The following is an 18,872-nucleotide window of genomic DNA, read 5'->3' on the forward strand; positions in this document are numbered from 1 at the left end:
TAGAGAACACTGTGGATAAAGATAATTGTGTATCACCCATTTCTCATTACCACCCTCCCCTAAAAAAGAAGCAGCATGCATGCCAGAACTTGTTCTCTTAGAGAAATGATGTAGTCACTGAGTATGATAGGGCACAGTATCCAGTGCAGCAGGGAGAGGGGTGGTGGTGGTGCTTAGATAGAGGAAGGACAGGCCACACTCCATCATGAAATGTGTTACCACCACTCCATGATAAAGATAGGGAATTTATTCTCATAGAAAATGAAGCTACTGGTAATGAAAGAAGAGCTGTCATTTTTCTGTTGCATTTGCGACATCTATACATTAGGAGAAAGAGTAGGTGTGATGATTGAATTAGGAGACAGACAACCCAGAAAATTATTGAAAAACAATTTTCTGAAAGGTAACTACACTTGAAATAAACACAGTTTGTTTCTGGCCATAAAGTGTATGACTGTGTATAATAAAATTTCAATCCCTTTTAGTTTATTATATTTTTCCTAGGACTGGAAGATAAATATAAAGAAGTTAGATTTTATTTTTGACTTTTTAAATGATAAATGATTAATCAGTTATTATTTCAACAGTGTGTTTTCCGTTGAACCATTTTCATCTTCACATGCTGTTACCCAAGTTCTCAATATTTGATCCTCAGAATCTTACTGAGAAAGTGATTATGGAATACCCACTATATTGTTGAATATTGGTACTAAGGTATCTGATTTCCTGTCATCAAATTTCCATAGAACTGTATACATAAGTGAGCCTAACGTTGAAAACACGTGGATACATAGAGGGCAACAACGTACACTGGGGCCTTTCAGAAGGTGGAGGGTGGGATGAGGGAGAGGAGCAGAAAAAATCACTAATGGGCACTAGGCTTAATACCTGTGTGATGAAATAATCTGTCAAACAAACTTCCATGACACAACTTTACATATGTAATAAACGGGAACATGTGCTCCTGAACTTAAAAGTTTTAAAAATGAATGTACCTTGTTCTATGAGTAAAATTCAAATTATAGCATTTCTGTTAGAATTCTAAAAGTATTGAGATCACCTAGTCAAATGCCTTCCATATGGCTAATAAGGAAATGAGGACAAGTTAAGTAATGAGAACTATTAGAAGACTGAAGTAAATAGAACAACTATATTATCTTGACTAATTTTTATATTGTCAAGCTAAATGCAATCATGAGGTTTCATATATAATGGCTAGAGAATTGTGATAATAAATTAAAACTTCAAATATTTAAGTAATTGTTAGGCAGACATAATCCTAGTATAAATAAGAGTAAAAAGTTACTACTAATGGTCTACACTTATTTTATTAATGTATTTACTACATACATATTCATCTTACAAATTTAATGTTAATCTTTTCATTTATAAAATAATGAAATAGGAGATAGTTTACTTATATTCACTTCTTCCATAAATTAGAGTTATATTTGATAATTTACTAAAATGCAAATCTGTGTCATCATCTATGTATGAGAGATCCATTAATCTACTTAGAAAGTACATATAATTTGTTTCTGATTACAAATTATTAAGCGTTTCTTCCAAGAAAAAATTGTAAGTGATATTTTTCACATATATTGAGAATGTTATCACATTTACTACCACTGAAAATTATTTAAATGTAAAAATACTGATTGGCAGTTTATAAATAATAGGGCTGTTAAAAAACTTCCAAAATTGTGATGATGCTAAATTTTGTTCTGCTGACTGTTAACTCCTTGACGGTATACTCTAAAGCATTGACAGATTCTGTCTACCTTAAGGGCAGGATTTGATCACCCTCTTTTTATTACATCTTCCTATCAGATATTGGCCAAGTCCAGTCCACCAAGACAGTTTGGTTTTTCTGTTTCTCCAAATCTACATGCCTAAGTGGGTACCTAGACTCAGGGTGGATGAGTTTGAGCTTCCTTTCTCTGAATAGCCCTCTGAACAATACACTGAATAGACCTATTTCAAAATTATGGTAAGTAAAGGGGCCCAGGATACATGGAAAGCCTAAGCTCCATGATACGTTTCGATTTTTTTTTTTTAAAAAACGTATTTATTGTTATTGTGCTAGTGAAGTAACACATAAATATAACTCCTTTCTGATAACATTTGTAGTACATACAGCGCACTTAGGAATCTATAAGTTATAGAATTGAATGGCAGAGCAAAATTTGGTGATATCCGTTACCTGCCTCCACTATCATGATAATACCAAAATGCCACACTGCACCTCCCAATTATGTATTTTTTTCTAATCACAATGTTAATGGCAAAGTATTATTAATCAACAACACTCTTTGTGCTATTTTATCATCTGTCATGTATATTGTTTTTAATATGACATCTTTTTGTGGGAATCAGGAGGACCAGAGAGAGATCTTGGGATGTATACAAGAGGATATCTTTATTGAGTGCACTCAGTCACACTCAGCGGACTTAACGTCCAAAGATTGGGACCCCAACAAAGCACTTGACTTTTATACACACTTTTCAAAAGGGGTGGGCTAACTTGATGCAGGCTTACAGTGGAGCAAAAGCAGGGATACAGAGGGAGGACAATTGATCAAATTGTGACAGCTCATAAGTCAGGATTACCCATGACTGTTGCTGTGCAAACTAGATGTCTGTTATGTAGGTTTTGCTCAAAACAGTCTTGCACTGGTTTACCTTCTAATCTTCAATATGGTGTCCAGACAGCTGTAGTTCAGGCCTGCTCAGGCTTGTCATGACCTTCACCGTACTTTTTAGACAAAACAGAATACTTGAAGTTGCTAGTTACAAAGAACAAAAATCTATAAACCCATACCATAAAACAGAGGAAAATTTGTTTTTTTCTCCCTATGTTGAAGGAGTGCTGGGAGCATCTCTGGACCACATTTTTTTGGTGTGTGTCCTGGTTTTTTATAGTATTACCAAGACTTTCCCTGGGTCTGGACTTCACCCATTGCTGCCTGTGGGACAAGTTAGTCTACTACAGGAAAGCTTATTTCTCTTTTTAATTTCTTTCTCTTTCTTTCTTTCTTTCTTTCTTTCTTTCTTTCTTTCTTTCTTTCTTTCTTTCTTTCTTTCTTTCTTTCTTTCTTTCTTTCTTTCTTTCTTCCTTCTTCCTTCTTCCTTCCTTCTCTTCCTTCTTTTCTTTCTTTCTTTCCTTCTTCTTCTTTCTTTTCTTCTTTCTTTCTTTCTTCCTTCCTTCCTTTCTTTCTTTCCTTTCCTTCCTTCCTTCCTTCCTTCCTTCTTTCTTCTTTCTTTCTTTCTTTCTTTCTTTCTTTCTTTCTTTCTTTCTTTCTTTCTTTCTTTTCTTTCTTTCTTTCTTTCTTTCTTTCTTATTTTCCGACTTCATCTCCCCCTTTGATGCCTCCTGTAATGGAATTTAATAGAAGGCATCACCATCATTTGGTTCCTCATTACAAGTCAGTTCTTCTCTGTTTGATATGGCTTGATGCTTGGTGAGAGCCATCAGTCGAGTGGAGGTGGTTCTGTTAACTATGGATTCTATGGTTGATTGAATGCTTCTGATGAGGAGGGGTAAAAGGCAAGGGAGCATTAGGCAATGCTTTAATACAGCCAACACGACCCCTGATGTTTTAAAATCACCTAAGGATGAAAACCAACCTTCTAAGAGGGAATCTAGAGACCATCCGAATTCCAGGTCTGAACTGGGACATGAGCTCTCTTCCACATCCTTGCAGTTATTTCTATGATGACTTTCCTGTTATCATTAATTTCTAGGCAGCAATTCATCAGGCTCAGCTTTCCACATACTCCTTCTTTCTGGGCTAGGAGGTAGTCTGAGGTCAGTCTATTCTAATAGATGGTGTTCCTTATTTCTGTGGCATGCTGGGCTAGTAAGTCTAACGTATTTGCTATCTCATTAGTGATGATTTCAAGTACTGCCTGCAATCTTATGATGTGATTAAGCATGTAAATTGGGGTACAGTACCCCCTGACCTATCTTGTGTCCAGGTACCTATAGTATGTATGGTACAATAAAGTCTTAACTACTGTGTTTCTCATCCATGGAGTGTGCATGGAGTGAGGGCATCCTAATATGGGTCCTCCTCCTTCTAGCACAGATATGGGGATCAGCACAAACAAAGCAAACAGTAGCATTCTTACGGCCTGCATGGGCAGTAAAGGCATGTAGGTGGTTGGTTAAAGCAATAGCACAAGAGCAATATAATGAATAATACAAAGAAGATTCGTGGGCCTAAGATTTCTGGTCACATTGACTCGTTTGATGATGATTCTTCAAGCTTTGGCCGTACATAGACTAGTCAACTCTTGGTGTGACTAGAGCAGGGCTTGCTGTTTTCTCAAGCTTCCACCGTGCATAGACTGGTCATCTTCCAGAGTGACCAGAGCAGGGCTATTGTCGTCTCCACTGGCACCGTGGTCTCATTGCAGGATCAGCTGGGTCGGATGGTCTGGGTCCTGCTGGCTTATCCACTGGTCCTGGGCTGATGGTTTCAGCTGACTGTGGTGGATCCAAGGCACGACGCCTGCAACTTTAACAACAGTGGGAGTGGATGAGAGTACAGTATGGGGCCCATCCCATAAGGGGCACAGAGTAGTTGGATTCTATTTCTTAACCTAAACAAAGTATTCAGGTTTGAAAGGGTGCACTGGGTCTCCCAGACTTATAGGCATTCTTTCCTGTGCCCAAAATAGACTTTTTTCATGGCCATACCTAAAGCCTGCATTTGCCTCCTTAAAGTTAGTTTTTGTAGCTCATGGAGATTACTTTTATCTGACTTATGATTGCCCCTAACTTTGGGGGTGGCCGGCCGAACAAAATCTCACAGGGCAAATATCCAGTGTGGTTTGTTTTGTGGGGGTGCACCTGACTCAGAGAAGGACCATGGGCAAGACCTGGTTCCCCCTCAGATGAGTTTTCTGACAAAATTTCTTCAGCAGCTGCTTGAGTGTCCGATTTATTCCATCCATCCTTCCTGAGCTCTGAGGCTGGCAGGCTTTGTGCAACTTCCATTTTATTTTTGATAGTCGAGTTAATCCTGAACTATTTCAGCCACAAATGCTGGTCCATTATCTGACCCCAAAGTTAGGGGCAGTTTCAATCTGGGAATAATGTCTCTTAACAACACCTTGGTCACCTCTCATGCCTTTTCTATCTGGGTGGGGAAGGCCTCGACCCATCCTGAAAAGGTACAGACAAGCACCAAAATGAACCTATTGCCCCCTGCTTGGGGCAATTCGGTGAAGTCCGTAAGCAGGTTTTCCCAGGGCACGGCTCCTGTTTCCTGAATTCCCGGGGGCTGAGTGGGCCCTTTTATAGTAACTGGATTGTCAGTTGCTGTATTAAAGTCAGTTTATTAGCTTCCTGTGCCAGCAAAGCAGTGACAGCTAGTGCCTTAAAACAAGGAGGCCATCCAAGTGCCACAGAATTCAATTGCCTGGATAAGTGTGCCACCGGGTGATGTCATGACCCTATAGCTTGAGTTAGAACTCTTATGGCCATTCCCTTTTGCTCATGGACATATAAAAAGAAAGGCTTAGTTAGATCTGGCAGTCCTAAAGCTGGGGCCTGAGTCAAGACTTCTTTGATTTCCTTAAAGGCCTTCTCCTGGTCGGCCTTCCAGAGGAAGGGCTCCTTTTTCCCCTGTTTTTGGCTTCATATAATGGCTTAGCCATGAGCAAGAAATTTGGGATCTAGATGCGGCAGAACCCTGCTGCCCGTAGGAACTCTCTTGTCACTGGGTGATTGGAGTAGAAAGCACATAAACAGCCTGCTTCCATTTGCTACCGAGCCATCTTTTCCTTTGGCTTATATAGAAGCCTAAATACTGGTCCCTTTTAGGCAGATTTGAGCCTTTTTCCCCGACACTTTATATCCTCCCTTCCATAGCAGGTGTAGGAGGCCTTGGTTCCCTTGGAAGCTGCACTCTCTTTCCTCTGGGTTAAGAGAGGAAGTAAGAATGACATGTAAGTCATGCCAGGTTAGGTCATATGCCTGGCCTAGGTATCGAAACTCTTTGGAATATTAGGTGGGGTTGGCTGAGAAGTCGCCGAGTCATTCTTCAATTTTGGAAAGGTCAGCCAGGGAAAAGGGGACGTGGACTCTAACCACGCCTTTGGCTCTGGCAACTTCTCGGAGGGGGGTGGGGCCAACAAACTAGCAGGGGAGGTTGGAACAGACTGACCAGTAGGGTAGGTTAAGACAGGCTGACTGGTAGAGGGGGTTGGGGCAGGCTGACTGGTAGAGGGCTGACTAATGGGGGCCGCTACCACAGTCTTGGAGCGAGCATGAACGGAAATGGGAGAGATAAGAGGAGTGGCTGAGGGAGGAGTGTCAGGCGGGGTGGTGGGAGCTCCATAGGGAGGGTTGAGAGGAGTGGCTGAGGGAGGAGCGCCGGGAGGGGTGGTAGGAAGTCCATAGGGAGGGGGGTTGGAAGGTAGGGAGGGAGGTGCCCCACCATCAGCCCTATCTAAAATGAAGGTGCAGTCCTCCTCTGATGTTGAGGTGGGTACCAAGGGCCGGGTTTTGGCTAACAAGACCTGGGCTATCGAACACTGGGCACACAAGTCTGGGTGAGAACGCAAGTCTTAAAAGGAAAAAAAAATCTTCTTTTGTATATAGTTAATTTTGGACTACTTGCCTAGGTGCTGGCAGAAACTGCCAAGATCAAGTAGAATATTGCAGTCTAGAGTGCCTTCAGGTGGCCACTGAGATTGATTGTTTAATTTATATTGGGGCCATGCCACAGTGGAGAGGAAAATCAGTCACTTTCATTTAAGATCTTGCTCTGATTGTAAAGTTTTGAGATTAGTTAGAAGACACCCTAAAGGGGTGTCTCTAGCTATTTTGGATTGGGGATTTCCCGTTGCCTTTCTCTCGCCTATAGGTGGAAACCAAACTCTACCTGGCTACAAAGCATCCTTTGGAGCCACTAGAGACCAGGAGGCTCCTGGAGATGGAATGGAGATTACCTCCAGGCAGACGTCTCCGTCCTGGACAGGCCTCACATGGACTGGAATGGAGTTCCTTTGGACAGACGTCTCTACCTTTGGGAACTCTCCTGTGGGTCACCTGGTGACCAAAAAACCTTGGGCCTGTGCAGGACTTCTGGCCAAGGAGTATGAGACAGAGGCAAGAGGTACTCACGCCAGGAGACACGGAGGTGTGGAAAGTGATGTCTAGGTCCTGGTCCATCCGCAGCGTGGAAGGAGGAGGCTCCTCGGACCTTGGGGGGGCCCCTGAGGAGGTGTGTCCTCCCGGGTCTCGGCATCACCTGATTTGTTTTATGCGACCACCAGGGCAGGCACCAGAGAAATGGCAAGTAGGCAAGGTAAAAAGAAACTTTATTAGCTAGCCAATGTGAAGGAAGAAAGGGTGAGGTTCACCAGTCTCCGGCAGTGGAGGCCGAGGAAGTCGCTCTGGCATTCTCGGGTGAGGTTCCTAGGTCCGAATATGAGGAGGTGCGGAGGAAGTTCACAGGGCGCCTCTGCCCATAGCAACTTTTGTGTCTAGGGCCTGGGAGTGAGAGGGCAGTAGGGGGGACACGGTGGGTTGGGGCCGTGCTGTAGGCGGGGCCAGGTAGGTTTCCGTTTCCTCGGTCAGATGGCACATTGCGCTTGCGCGGATGGTCTGTATTTTTCCCGGGCACATGCTGCATTTTCCTGCTCGCGGGTAAGTTGATGATGAAGAACCCGGAAATGCGCCATCTTAGTCGTCTTTGTCCTCTCCCCTCATCCAGTCAATATGGAGGAGGGGTCTCTTTTCCTTCTAGTGGTTCTTGCAAAATGGTTTTTCCTGCGGCTTTCTTTCTGTCTCTGTGTTTGCCACAGAAGCTTTCACTCTCTGCTCAGCTCATGCTACAAGTTCCTATGATTTTCTCTTTAACTCTGTGTTTACAGGCGAAGTTTTCACTTTGTCTTTATAGCTGCCAGCACAGCTGATTTCTCTGCTCCAGTGCGAGCATTCTGCAATAAGCTGCTAAACAGGGCTGCATTCGGCCATGAGTTAGTATAAGGAAATTTGGTCTGAACTCTGTGACTGTCCTCCAACTCTGGTCACCACCTTAAACACGTGACCAATGGTATCCCTATGTATGGTACAGTCGGCCAGCCAGCCAACACCAGAAGAGAGCTATTCTAATTCATAGAGAGCTCTTAGCATTCGATGGGTTAACTTGACTTCCTAACCCCTGGAAAGCCCTTCTTAAAGTTCTTTAACATGCATTCCAATGGGGTGGGTTTCGACGATTTTCCTCCCATTCCCTCCCAGTTATGACACTGCACATTCACCTTTCCTTTCATTTTAGACCAATCAGACCCGGTTGGTCCTACACTTTGCTTGGATAGATGCTGGGATTGCTTCAAGGTCTGAGCTTTCATAATAGTGCTGTTATGAATATGGATGTGCAAATATCTCTTTGAGATCCTGATTTAATTGTTATGGATAAATATCCAGAAGAGGGATTGCTGCATCACATGATAATCTTATGTTAATTTTTTTGAGAAACCTCCACACTGTTCTCAGTAGTGCCAATTTTTTAAACAAACCTTATCACTCAGTTCCTTTGGAAGGAGGTATGTGCCACAAGATACATTTCCTCTATTATTAATGCATACTCATGCAAGTGTGCGTGTGTGTGCGTGTTGGACTTAGTACATATAGTAAGAATTTAAATAGCATCTTTTCTCAGTGGTGGGGAAAGAGACTGTTAAAAAATATGGAAATCAGACTCTTCATTTATAATATTTTAATCACTAGTATGGATTCTTAGGAAAACTAGTGTTATTTGTTTAAGTATCTTTAATTTTATATTTTTATAGTTCTGCTAAATAACTTGCATTTATTCCACGCAGCTTTTCTGTTTAGTCATGAGGATTTATTTACCTGACTATGAGCACAAAGGAAAAGTTATTTGTTATTGGGAAGACATTATATATTTCTCTCTACCATATAATCTAACATATACCATTTTTTTCATGTTCTTGTTGGACGTTTACATATTCCCTGGTAAAATTCCTGTTTAGATCTTTTAAACATTTTTTGATTAGGTTATTTGTCTTTTTAACATTGAGCTGCAAGCTTTCTTTACATATTTTTTATATAAGTCACTTATCAGGTATGTAACTTGCAAATATATACTTCAAACTCTGGTTTCTCTTTTGACTTTATTAACGGTGTTGTTTGATGTGTGAAAATATTAATTTTGATGAAACCCAGTTTATCAATTTTATTTTGGTTGCTTCTGCTCCTGGTGTGATATTTAAAAACCTTGCCAATTCAGTGTTCCAAAAAATTTTACTGTGCTGTATATACATTTGTTTTTGGTGCATTGAAATATTAATGAATGCATCCTTTCAGGAACCCCATGAGGGTGATAATACTGTGACCACCACTGCCATTTCATTGGTGAGGAAGTTGAAGCAAATAAAGTCCAAGCAACTTGTCCAACCCCAAATCATCATGTAGTACTTTCTCAGAGACTTGAATCAAGGGCATCTGGATCCAGAGTGCCAGCTCTTAACCACCATGTTATGCTGACTCTTCTATTTGGGGTACAGATATTCTCAAAATATAATATTCCCTATTTTCAACTCTTGTAGCTATATATTAATGATAATTTTTTTACAAATGTATAATTTAAAAGATGTAGATTCATTATTCCAGTTTTGTATCACTGCATGATATATTGTTTCCAAATGTCAGGCCTTAAAACAACTGTAATAATTTTATTATCATTCCTCAGAGTTTGGGGGTGTTGGTTGGACTCAGGTATGTGTTCCTTCCACAGAGTTTCTTATGTAGCTACTTTCCTGTGGTGCCTTGGTCTATAATTATCTGAAGGTTATTTGCTTACATACTTAATGATTCATGTTGAAGGGATAAGAGTGCTCGTGGGCTCCCAGGATTTCTTAGGCAAATATTGTGTCTGTCTGCCAAATTGTTGTTTATTACAGGGACCACAGATTGAATTGAGGAGGAGTGGAGAGAAAAAGAAACATGCAAACAAAAGATCCAAAAAGAGGGAGAGAAAGAGAGAGAGAATATGTTGTGTTTCCAACAGAACTTTGAAAGTTAAGCTGCATTATTTCCACTACATCGTTTTTGATGAGACAGCCACAAGGTCTGCCAAACTTCAAAGGGAGGGAATTTCACTTGACAGGATAATTGTCAAAGTATTTATAGTCATGTCACAAAATCACAATCAATATAACCTTTGGAAGAAGACAGCAGAAGTTGTTAAGTTATTGTAAGATTCATAAAATATTAAAAATAAAATAACAAATATGAAAATTTTGTGAATTTAGATATCCAGTTACTGCAAATTTTAAACACTGTATTGTATTTATCCATTGGTATTTTAAATATGGAATAAATGTTCTTAAAAAAGCTGCAAATGAATAAAATCGCATGTGAGAAACATGATCAATTCAAGTTTTTTGAATAATACTAATGAATTAATAATGAGATGCTAATTTTTCAAACTTCCTGTATTGATTTTATATTTATTTCACAAATTAATTTTTAAACCTCATAAATAACACGTGAAAATATTGTAAAAAGTTAAATACTGCAGAATTCTGAGAATAAAATCTAAAATTCCCATTCTTGGATTTATGTGTATTCTTCTAGTTTTTTTTTTTCCTTGTATGAGTTTACATATATTTTAATTTATTTCATTGCAAGGAAGACTTTTTTTTCTGGAAACTACTTTTCCTATTTAACAGTGGAATAAACTGTTCTCTGCAATGGCTACACTCATACATTTGTTGGAGCTATATGTGTTCATTGACTGGAGCCAATAGAGTGCTGGAGGAAATATTCTGTTCATACGTGTGCTTATGTGGAAGGATTTCTGCATGACAGATTTCTAGATGTAGAACTTCAGTTTCAAACTGTATATTGACATTTTATTTTAGAAGGTTATTTTGCATTATACTCCCTCAAAAATTGATTTCTCAGGTTTTTATAGATTGCAAATCTCTATAGCATTAATTTATTGGCATTCTCTTTTCCTGAGCACCAGTTAGTTTATAATCTTTTATATGTTTTTGGCAATTTTTACTTTGAAGTGCACATTTATAGTTACATTAAGTTTTATATTGGAATATTTCTCTTTTTTGGTTGGTGATTTTAGTACTTACTAAACAATAGATACCCATCTTTTAAGTGTGTTGCAGAATAGGTCTAATGTGAATTAATTCAGGCTTATAAGAATGATAAAACAATATTATTAACCTTTTCCACCTTATTATTCCTGCTTTTCTATATCAATACCTGAATGATTTGTATAAAATATTCTGTTGTAAACACTTCCTATAATTTTTTTAACATCAATGTTTTAATGTATGTGTGTCTGTGTATGACATGATTTATATATACATATACAAATACAAATCTATATATTTAGTGATCTGTATATAGTGATATATATGTGTGTGTGTATATATACCATGCAGCTTTTCTGTTTAGTCATGAGGATTTATTTACCTGACTATGAGCACAAAGGAAAAGTTATTTGTTATTGGGAAGACATTATATATTTCTCTCTACTATATAATCTAACATATACCATTTTTTTCATGTTCTTGTTGGACGTTTACATATTCCCTGGTAAAATTCCTGTTTAGATCTTTTAAACATTTTTTGATTAGGTTATTTGTCTTTTTAACATTAAGCTGCAAGCTCAAGTATATATACACACACACATATATACACACACATATATATAGTGATATATATTTAAATCATGCCTTAGGCTCAAGAATATTTGTTGGGAAACTTGTGTAATGATGAGACTTCTTGTTAACAAAGACAAATAAGTTTCTGTCAATCTGGACCACTGTGATCATAAAGTACTTCACTGATGTGCAGATTAAAGGTGTATGGCTTGATTTAGCTATTTTCCACAAAATTTATAAACTTTTTGTATTGTTTTTATATATCTTTTTTATGTTAAAAATTTAGTGTTGCCATGTTATATTTATAGGAGGGAAGGATCAAAAGACTGTGGAAAAGAGAAAAAATTAGACATGATCATTTAAAGTATAGTTATGTAGAATAATAATTAATATTTCAAACTGTCTTCAATAAACACATTGAATTTCCCAACATACCTATTAGATAGTAAAGTGATGTTGTGTCTTGTTTCAAAAGAAATAGACATGTATAAGTACATGTATATTTAGCAAGATTGAAAATCCACTAAGTCGCTTTAGAATGCATTTCCTATATTATCACAAACTAAAATTAAGAACTTACATTTGCTACTAAAGGTCATAAATGAGAATAAAACCAATATGGAATTTAGGATTTTTTTTCTAGCTCTATTAAGAATTATGATGGTATGTTGATGAGAATTACACTGAATTCATAGACTGCTTTTGACTGTATGCTCATTTTCATAACATTGATTCTATCCATCCATGAGCATGGGAGATGTTTCCATTTGTTTGTATCGTCTATGATTTTTTTGACAGTATTTTGTAGTTTTCTTAGTGGAGGTCTTTCACCTTCTTGGTTGAGTATATTTCTAAGTATTTTATGTTTTTTTTTTTTTTCTTTTTGAATCAGCTGTTGTGAAAAAGGTTGAATTCTTGATTTGATTCTCAGTTTGAAGTCTGCATAGCCAAAGCAAGCCTAAGCAAAAAGAACAAATCTGGAAGTGTGCCACTACCCAACTTCAAACTACTACAAGGCTGTAGCTACTGAAACAGGGTGGCACTGGTATAAAAACAGGCATGTCGATCAATGGAACAGAATACAGAATCCAGAAGTAAAGCCAAATACTTATAGCTAACTGATCTTTGACAAAGCAAACAAAAACATAAAGTGGAGAAAGGACACCCTATTCAACCAATGATGCTGGGATAATTGACAAACCACATGTAGTAGAATGATATTGAATCCACATCTCTCAACTTATTTAAAAAAATCTACTTAAGATGGATGAAAAAATTAAACCTAAGGCCTGAAACAATAAAAACTCTAGGAGGTAACATCAGAAAGTCTCTTCTGGACATTGGCTTAACAAGGACTTCATGATAAAGAACCCAAAAGCAAATGCAACAAAAACAAAGATAAATAGATGTGGCTTAATTAAACTAAAAAGCTTCTGCACAGCAAAATAAATAATCAGCTGAGTAAACAGACAACTCACAGAGTGGGAGAAAATATTCACCAACTATGCACCTGACAAAGGACTAATATTCAGAATCTATGAAGAGTTCAAACAAATTAACAAGATAAAAACTAATAATATCATCAAAAAGTAGGCTGATCATGAATTGACAGTTCTCAAAAGAAAATATACAAATGTCCAACAAACATTAAAAAATGCTTAACATTACTAATTATCATGGAAATGCAAATCAAAACCACAATGCAATACTACTGTCCTCCTGTAAGAATGGACATGATTAAAGAGCCCCCAAATAATACAATACTGGCATGGATGTGATAAAAGGGAACACTTTTACACTGCTGGTGGGAATGTAAACTAGTACAACCACTATAGAAAACAGTATGGAGATTTCTTAAAGAACTAAAAGTAGATCTACATTTTTACCCAGCTATCCTACTACTGGGTATCTACCCAGAAAAAAAGAAGTCATTATATGCAAACACTCATGCACACACATCTTCAGAGGAGTACAATTGCCAACTGTAAAAATATGGAACAAACCTAAATGTCCATCAAACAATGGCAGGATAAAGAAAATGTGATACACACCCACCCCCCCCCCCCCCCCCCCCCCCACACACACAGGCACACACCTTGGAATACTACTCAGCCATAAAAAGGAACAAAATAATGCCGTTAACAGCAACCTGGATGGAGTTGGAGACCATTATTCTAAGTGAAGTAATTGAGGATTAGGTAGCCAAATATTGGATGTTCTCACTTGTAAGTTGGAGCTAAGCTATGTAAACGCCAAGGCGTAAGAGTAATATAATGGACTCTCAGCACTCTGGGAAAGGTCGGAATGGGAAGAGGGATAAAAGACTACACTTTGGGTGCTGTGTACACTGCTTGGGTGATGGATGTGTCAAAATTTCAGAGATCACAACTAAATAAATTATCCATCTAATCAAACACCACCTGTTCCCTAAAATCTATTGAAATAATTTAAAATATGAGAATAAAATCAACCAGATGAATATTTTTAAATGACCAGAAAAAAATGGTTAAACTGAGACTCAGGGTGAAAGATTGGCTCAGCAGAAGTGTGGGGCTGGACTCCAGCTCTCCTGACTTTTAATCCGGTGTTCTTTCCACCACTCACTCACTCATTTCTCCATTTCTAATTTTTTTTTTTTTTGGACAAAGATGTCTTGATTTTGTTAATATTGTAAAATAGTTCAATATTAATGTAGGAAGCAGGTAGCAGTTGCTATATTTCTAATTTCACATACATTCCACTGGAGAAATGAATAAAGCTCTAAAATAATAAACATTTTGCCATAAATTTTAGGAAAAAACCTGATTTATACCCCACCACATATCACTTCAAATAATTATTAAAAATTCAATATGCTCTAAGAAAATGTGTCTTCCAGTTGATATATATAAAATACATATATGTGCATATATATATATATATATATGCATGTGTGTGTGTGTATCATGTTACATTATAAGGTTCTATTTGTTAACTCTGTTCTTCTAATGTTCTATGTCATTTCTCATTATTTGCTCCTCTTTTTAAAGTCTCTTTAGATTTAATGGAATTATCTGTATATTTACATTTAAATAAATCACCTTATTTTATATTTCTTTTATATTGGTCCAACCTGTTTTATGGTACAATCTGTTATAAAAGCATTCCTTTAGGTGATACCTTTCTTACATAAAAACATTATTGATAGTAGTTATAAATGCTGAATTGATGGTAGCTGGACTGGGTAGACATTTTGCACGTTGTATCTTCAGAGTATAAATAAACCAATTGTTAAAAATTTAATTTACTAAAATTAAAATTTTTGTGCTTCAAAAACCATCATCAAAAAAGTAAAATGTTAGCACACCAAGATGAAACAAAATATTTGAAAATTATGTATCTAACATAATATTCATGATATATAATTAGTTCTTAAAACTCAATAATAAGACAAGTTGCAAAGTTTAAAAATGTTTCAAGGATTGGAATAGACATTTTTCCAAAGAAGGTATATGGTCAGTAAGCACATATAACAATGCTCCACATTTTTAGCTGTAATGAAAATCCAATAGAAAACCACAATGAGAGATCATTTCACTCCCACTAAGAAGGCTACAGCAAAAAGATAATAATACGTGTTGGCAACAGTGTGGAGGAATTTGAACCCTCTTGCATTGTTGGTAGTAATGACAAATGGAACAAGTACTTTGGAAAACAGTTTAGCAGCTCTTCATAAACATATAGTTCCCACAAGAGCCAGGAATTCCACTTATAGTATCAATCCCAAAGAAAAACATATTTATGCAAAAACATGTGTAGCAATGTTCCTAGTAACCACAACTGAACACAATCAAAAGGTCAATGAACTAAGTGAACAAAGAAAATATGGCATATCCATACCATAAAATATTATACTGCTTCAAAAAGAAATGAAGTATTAATACACATTGCAACATGAATGAATCTAAAAGCTATTTAAAAAAAAAATTATGCTCAGTGAAAGAAGTCACTTTCACAACACCCTAAATTGTATCATTCCAGATGGCTTCATGACTCATAAGCATTCTAAATATAATGGGATTTTACACCTTAAATACATGGGTTTTAAGTCATGAAAATTACATGTAATTATCAAGCTTGTTACAATAATGAAAACAATAAAAATGAATTTTTCATGAAGAAAATAGTTATACTTTTAGACATTTTCAATATTTAATTAAAATATTTTACCATATTTCTTTAAGTTTATCCTTCCTTTCTACTGCAGATTGATCATGTAATTTTTTTAAAAAACCTGCCTTTTTTATATTAGCTATACTACTTAAAATTATTTTTGTATAGAACATTGCTTCACTATTGGATACCTATTACATGTATGGAGTTCAAAACACAATTTTTAAATAACCGTTCAAAAATAAAAGATGATTTCAGGTTGGTTACATCATGTAAATTCTTTCAAAATTAGACTCTTAAAAAAAGGATGAAACTCATACTTACTATTGAATAGATAAGCTATCTAAAAATACCACCTAGTACAAAAATATTGTTACACTCACAAAGGGTCATTAATTACTGTATTCAGTGCATTGAGCGAGTCTGTACTTGAAACTGTGTTGAAGTCCAATCTAATAGCTGCTTCCTTGGCCTTCATTTATGCAATGTTATCAGGTTAATCCTCATACAATGCAATGCCCACCGTAGGGATCCCATGGTAGATCACCTCGTGATGCCATTGGATCCACCACGAGTTATAAAAGTCCTGGTTTTTGGATGACCTAGGATCGGATAAATTTTAGCAATATTACGCATAGGAATAAAATGAGGAAAGAACAACTAAACGCTCAAGTGACAGTGTTTTCTAGCTAAAACGTGGAACTAAACTAAATTGTGTTTCAGACTTCAGAGGAAGGTGTGCCTACTTCTGCTGGAGCTGTAAGTGAAAGCTATATGGTGTGTGTGAATTCAGAATGAAAAAAAATTAAACAAGATTACCAGTTGTACTAAAGAAAAAGTGCAATCTAAATAAAATATGCAAAAAAAAAAAAAAAAAAGAAGAAGAAGCAAAGAAAAGAGATGAACATGTAAGAATGTGTTCTTCTAAGTGCAGTCACAGAGTGTGATATGTGAGATGTGCAAGGCAGCAGGTAGTGGGGTGGTGGTGGTGCTAGGATTGAGGAAGGACATGTCACACTTCATCATGAAATATGTCATCACATTATGATTAAGATTAGGAATTTAATCCTACAGAAAATGCAGAGTCCCTGGTGATAGCAGAAGAGCTGTTATTTTTAGTGACATATGAAATAACCCTGCATAAAAAGAAAGAACAGGTGTAAAGTTATAGAAATAGGAGACAAAGAGACAATCTATGAAGTTGTAAAAAATTCGGTGTGACGTAATAACACCTGAAATAAAAATACTCTGATTCTGACCATAAAGAATGTGAATGTATATCATAAAATGCCGACAATTATATCTTATTATTTTCCCCATAGGAAAGGAAAATAAATATAAAGAAGTTTCATTTTATTTTTAAGTTTTTCCATAATACATTTTCAATAAGCTTATTTCATGATTAGTTATTAATACTCCAATGGGCTGTTACTAATATATTCAGTATTTGTACTCCAGAGTCATGCCAAGAAGGTCATTCTAGGGTATCCACTTGTACACCCGAGTACTGAGTCCTAAGGCATGTGGTCTATTCCCATCAAATCTCCACAGAACCTGCTACAGTAAAGAAAATATCTTATTCCATGAGTAGAACTCCAAAATTATAGAATGTTAGAACACTAAAGAGATTAAGAATGAGATCAGGAGATGCTGGGTAATAAAACTACTCAAAGACTGATGTAAACAGGATGCCAACACTTCATTTTCTTAACTTCTATAATTAGTTAAATACGTAAGGAAATCAGGATTTTCCAAATAATAGCTTAGAAAAATGAGATTATAAATGAAAAGTTCAAGTATTTAAAAAAATTGTTACACTTTTCAAAAGAAGACCTATGTGTGGCCAACCATCATATGAAAAAAGCTTAATATCACTGCTCATTGGAGAAATGCAAATCAAAATCACAATAGATACTATTTTGCACCAGTCATAATGGCTATTATAAACTCAAAAGGTAGTACATGCTAGTGACATTGTGTAGAAAAAGGAATGCTTATACTCTGTTAGTGGGAGTGTAAGTTGGTTCAACCATTGTGGAAGACAGTGTGGCACTTCCTCAAAAACCTGGAGGCTAAAATACAATTCAACTCACCAATCTCATTAGTGGGCATATAAGTAAAGGATGAAGAATGATTCCCTTATAAAGGCACATACACATGTTTATTAATAGCAGTAGTATTCAAAATAGTAAAGATATGGAACCAACCTTAATGTCCATCAATGTTTGACTGAATAAAGAAAATGGAATAGAGTACATATACATCATGGAATATTATGCAGCCATAAAAAAACAAGACTTTGTATTTTACAGGGACATATATGGAGCTGGAAGCTGTTATCTTTAGCAAACTAGAATAGAAACAGAAATCCAAATATCACATGTTCTCACCATGAAGTGTAAGCTAAAAGATGAGAACACATGGAAACATAGTGGGGAACAACATACACTGGGGTGTATTGGAGGGTGGAGGGCAGGAGGAGAGAGAAGATCAGGTAAAATAACTAATGGGTACTGATCTTAATGTCTGGATGATTAAACAATCTGTGAAACAAACCCCCATGACACAAATTTATCTATGTAAGAAACCTACACCTATATGCCTAAACTTAAAATGAAAGTTAAAAAATAAAATAAATTTAATTCTAAACATATAAAAATTCTAAAAAATTATATGTATGAAAAATATTTAAATAGTCTTTATAATTCTAGCGAGAATAAGTAGTAACAATTTAGTAGAGACCTATATGTTTATTTTTTATGTGTTTTATACTAGTTTTCATCTTCCACATTAAATATTAATTTATTCATTTTTTAGTAACATAGGAAGTAGTTCATGTAATTCTGCTTGTCTATAAGTTATTATATTAGAGTTTGGTGTTCTTTGATGGACAAAAAAGCAAGTTGATAAAATAAACTAATTGTAAGAAATAAATCAATGCTACAAAGGGTGCATGTATAACTTCTTTCAAATTACAAATTATCAAGCACTACTTCAAGGAGAAATTTCAAGGGACAATTTCTGAGACAAATTTAGAGCATTATCAGTATTGC

General features: G+C 36.5%; 1 pseudogene; it reads right to left on the reverse strand.

Moving 5' to 3' along the window:
• The window catches only part of LOC126954428 (UDP-glucuronosyltransferase 2B10-like), an 87,655-nt pseudogene that overhangs the window by 28,137 nt on the left and 40,646 nt on the right, over positions 1–18,872 (reverse strand).

This window comes from Macaca thibetana, chromosome 5, assembly GCF_024542745.1.
Source record: "Macaca thibetana thibetana isolate TM-01 chromosome 5, ASM2454274v1, whole genome shotgun sequence".
In the NCBI taxonomy this organism is placed as follows: Eukaryota; Metazoa; Chordata; class Mammalia; order Primates; family Cercopithecidae; genus Macaca; species Macaca thibetana.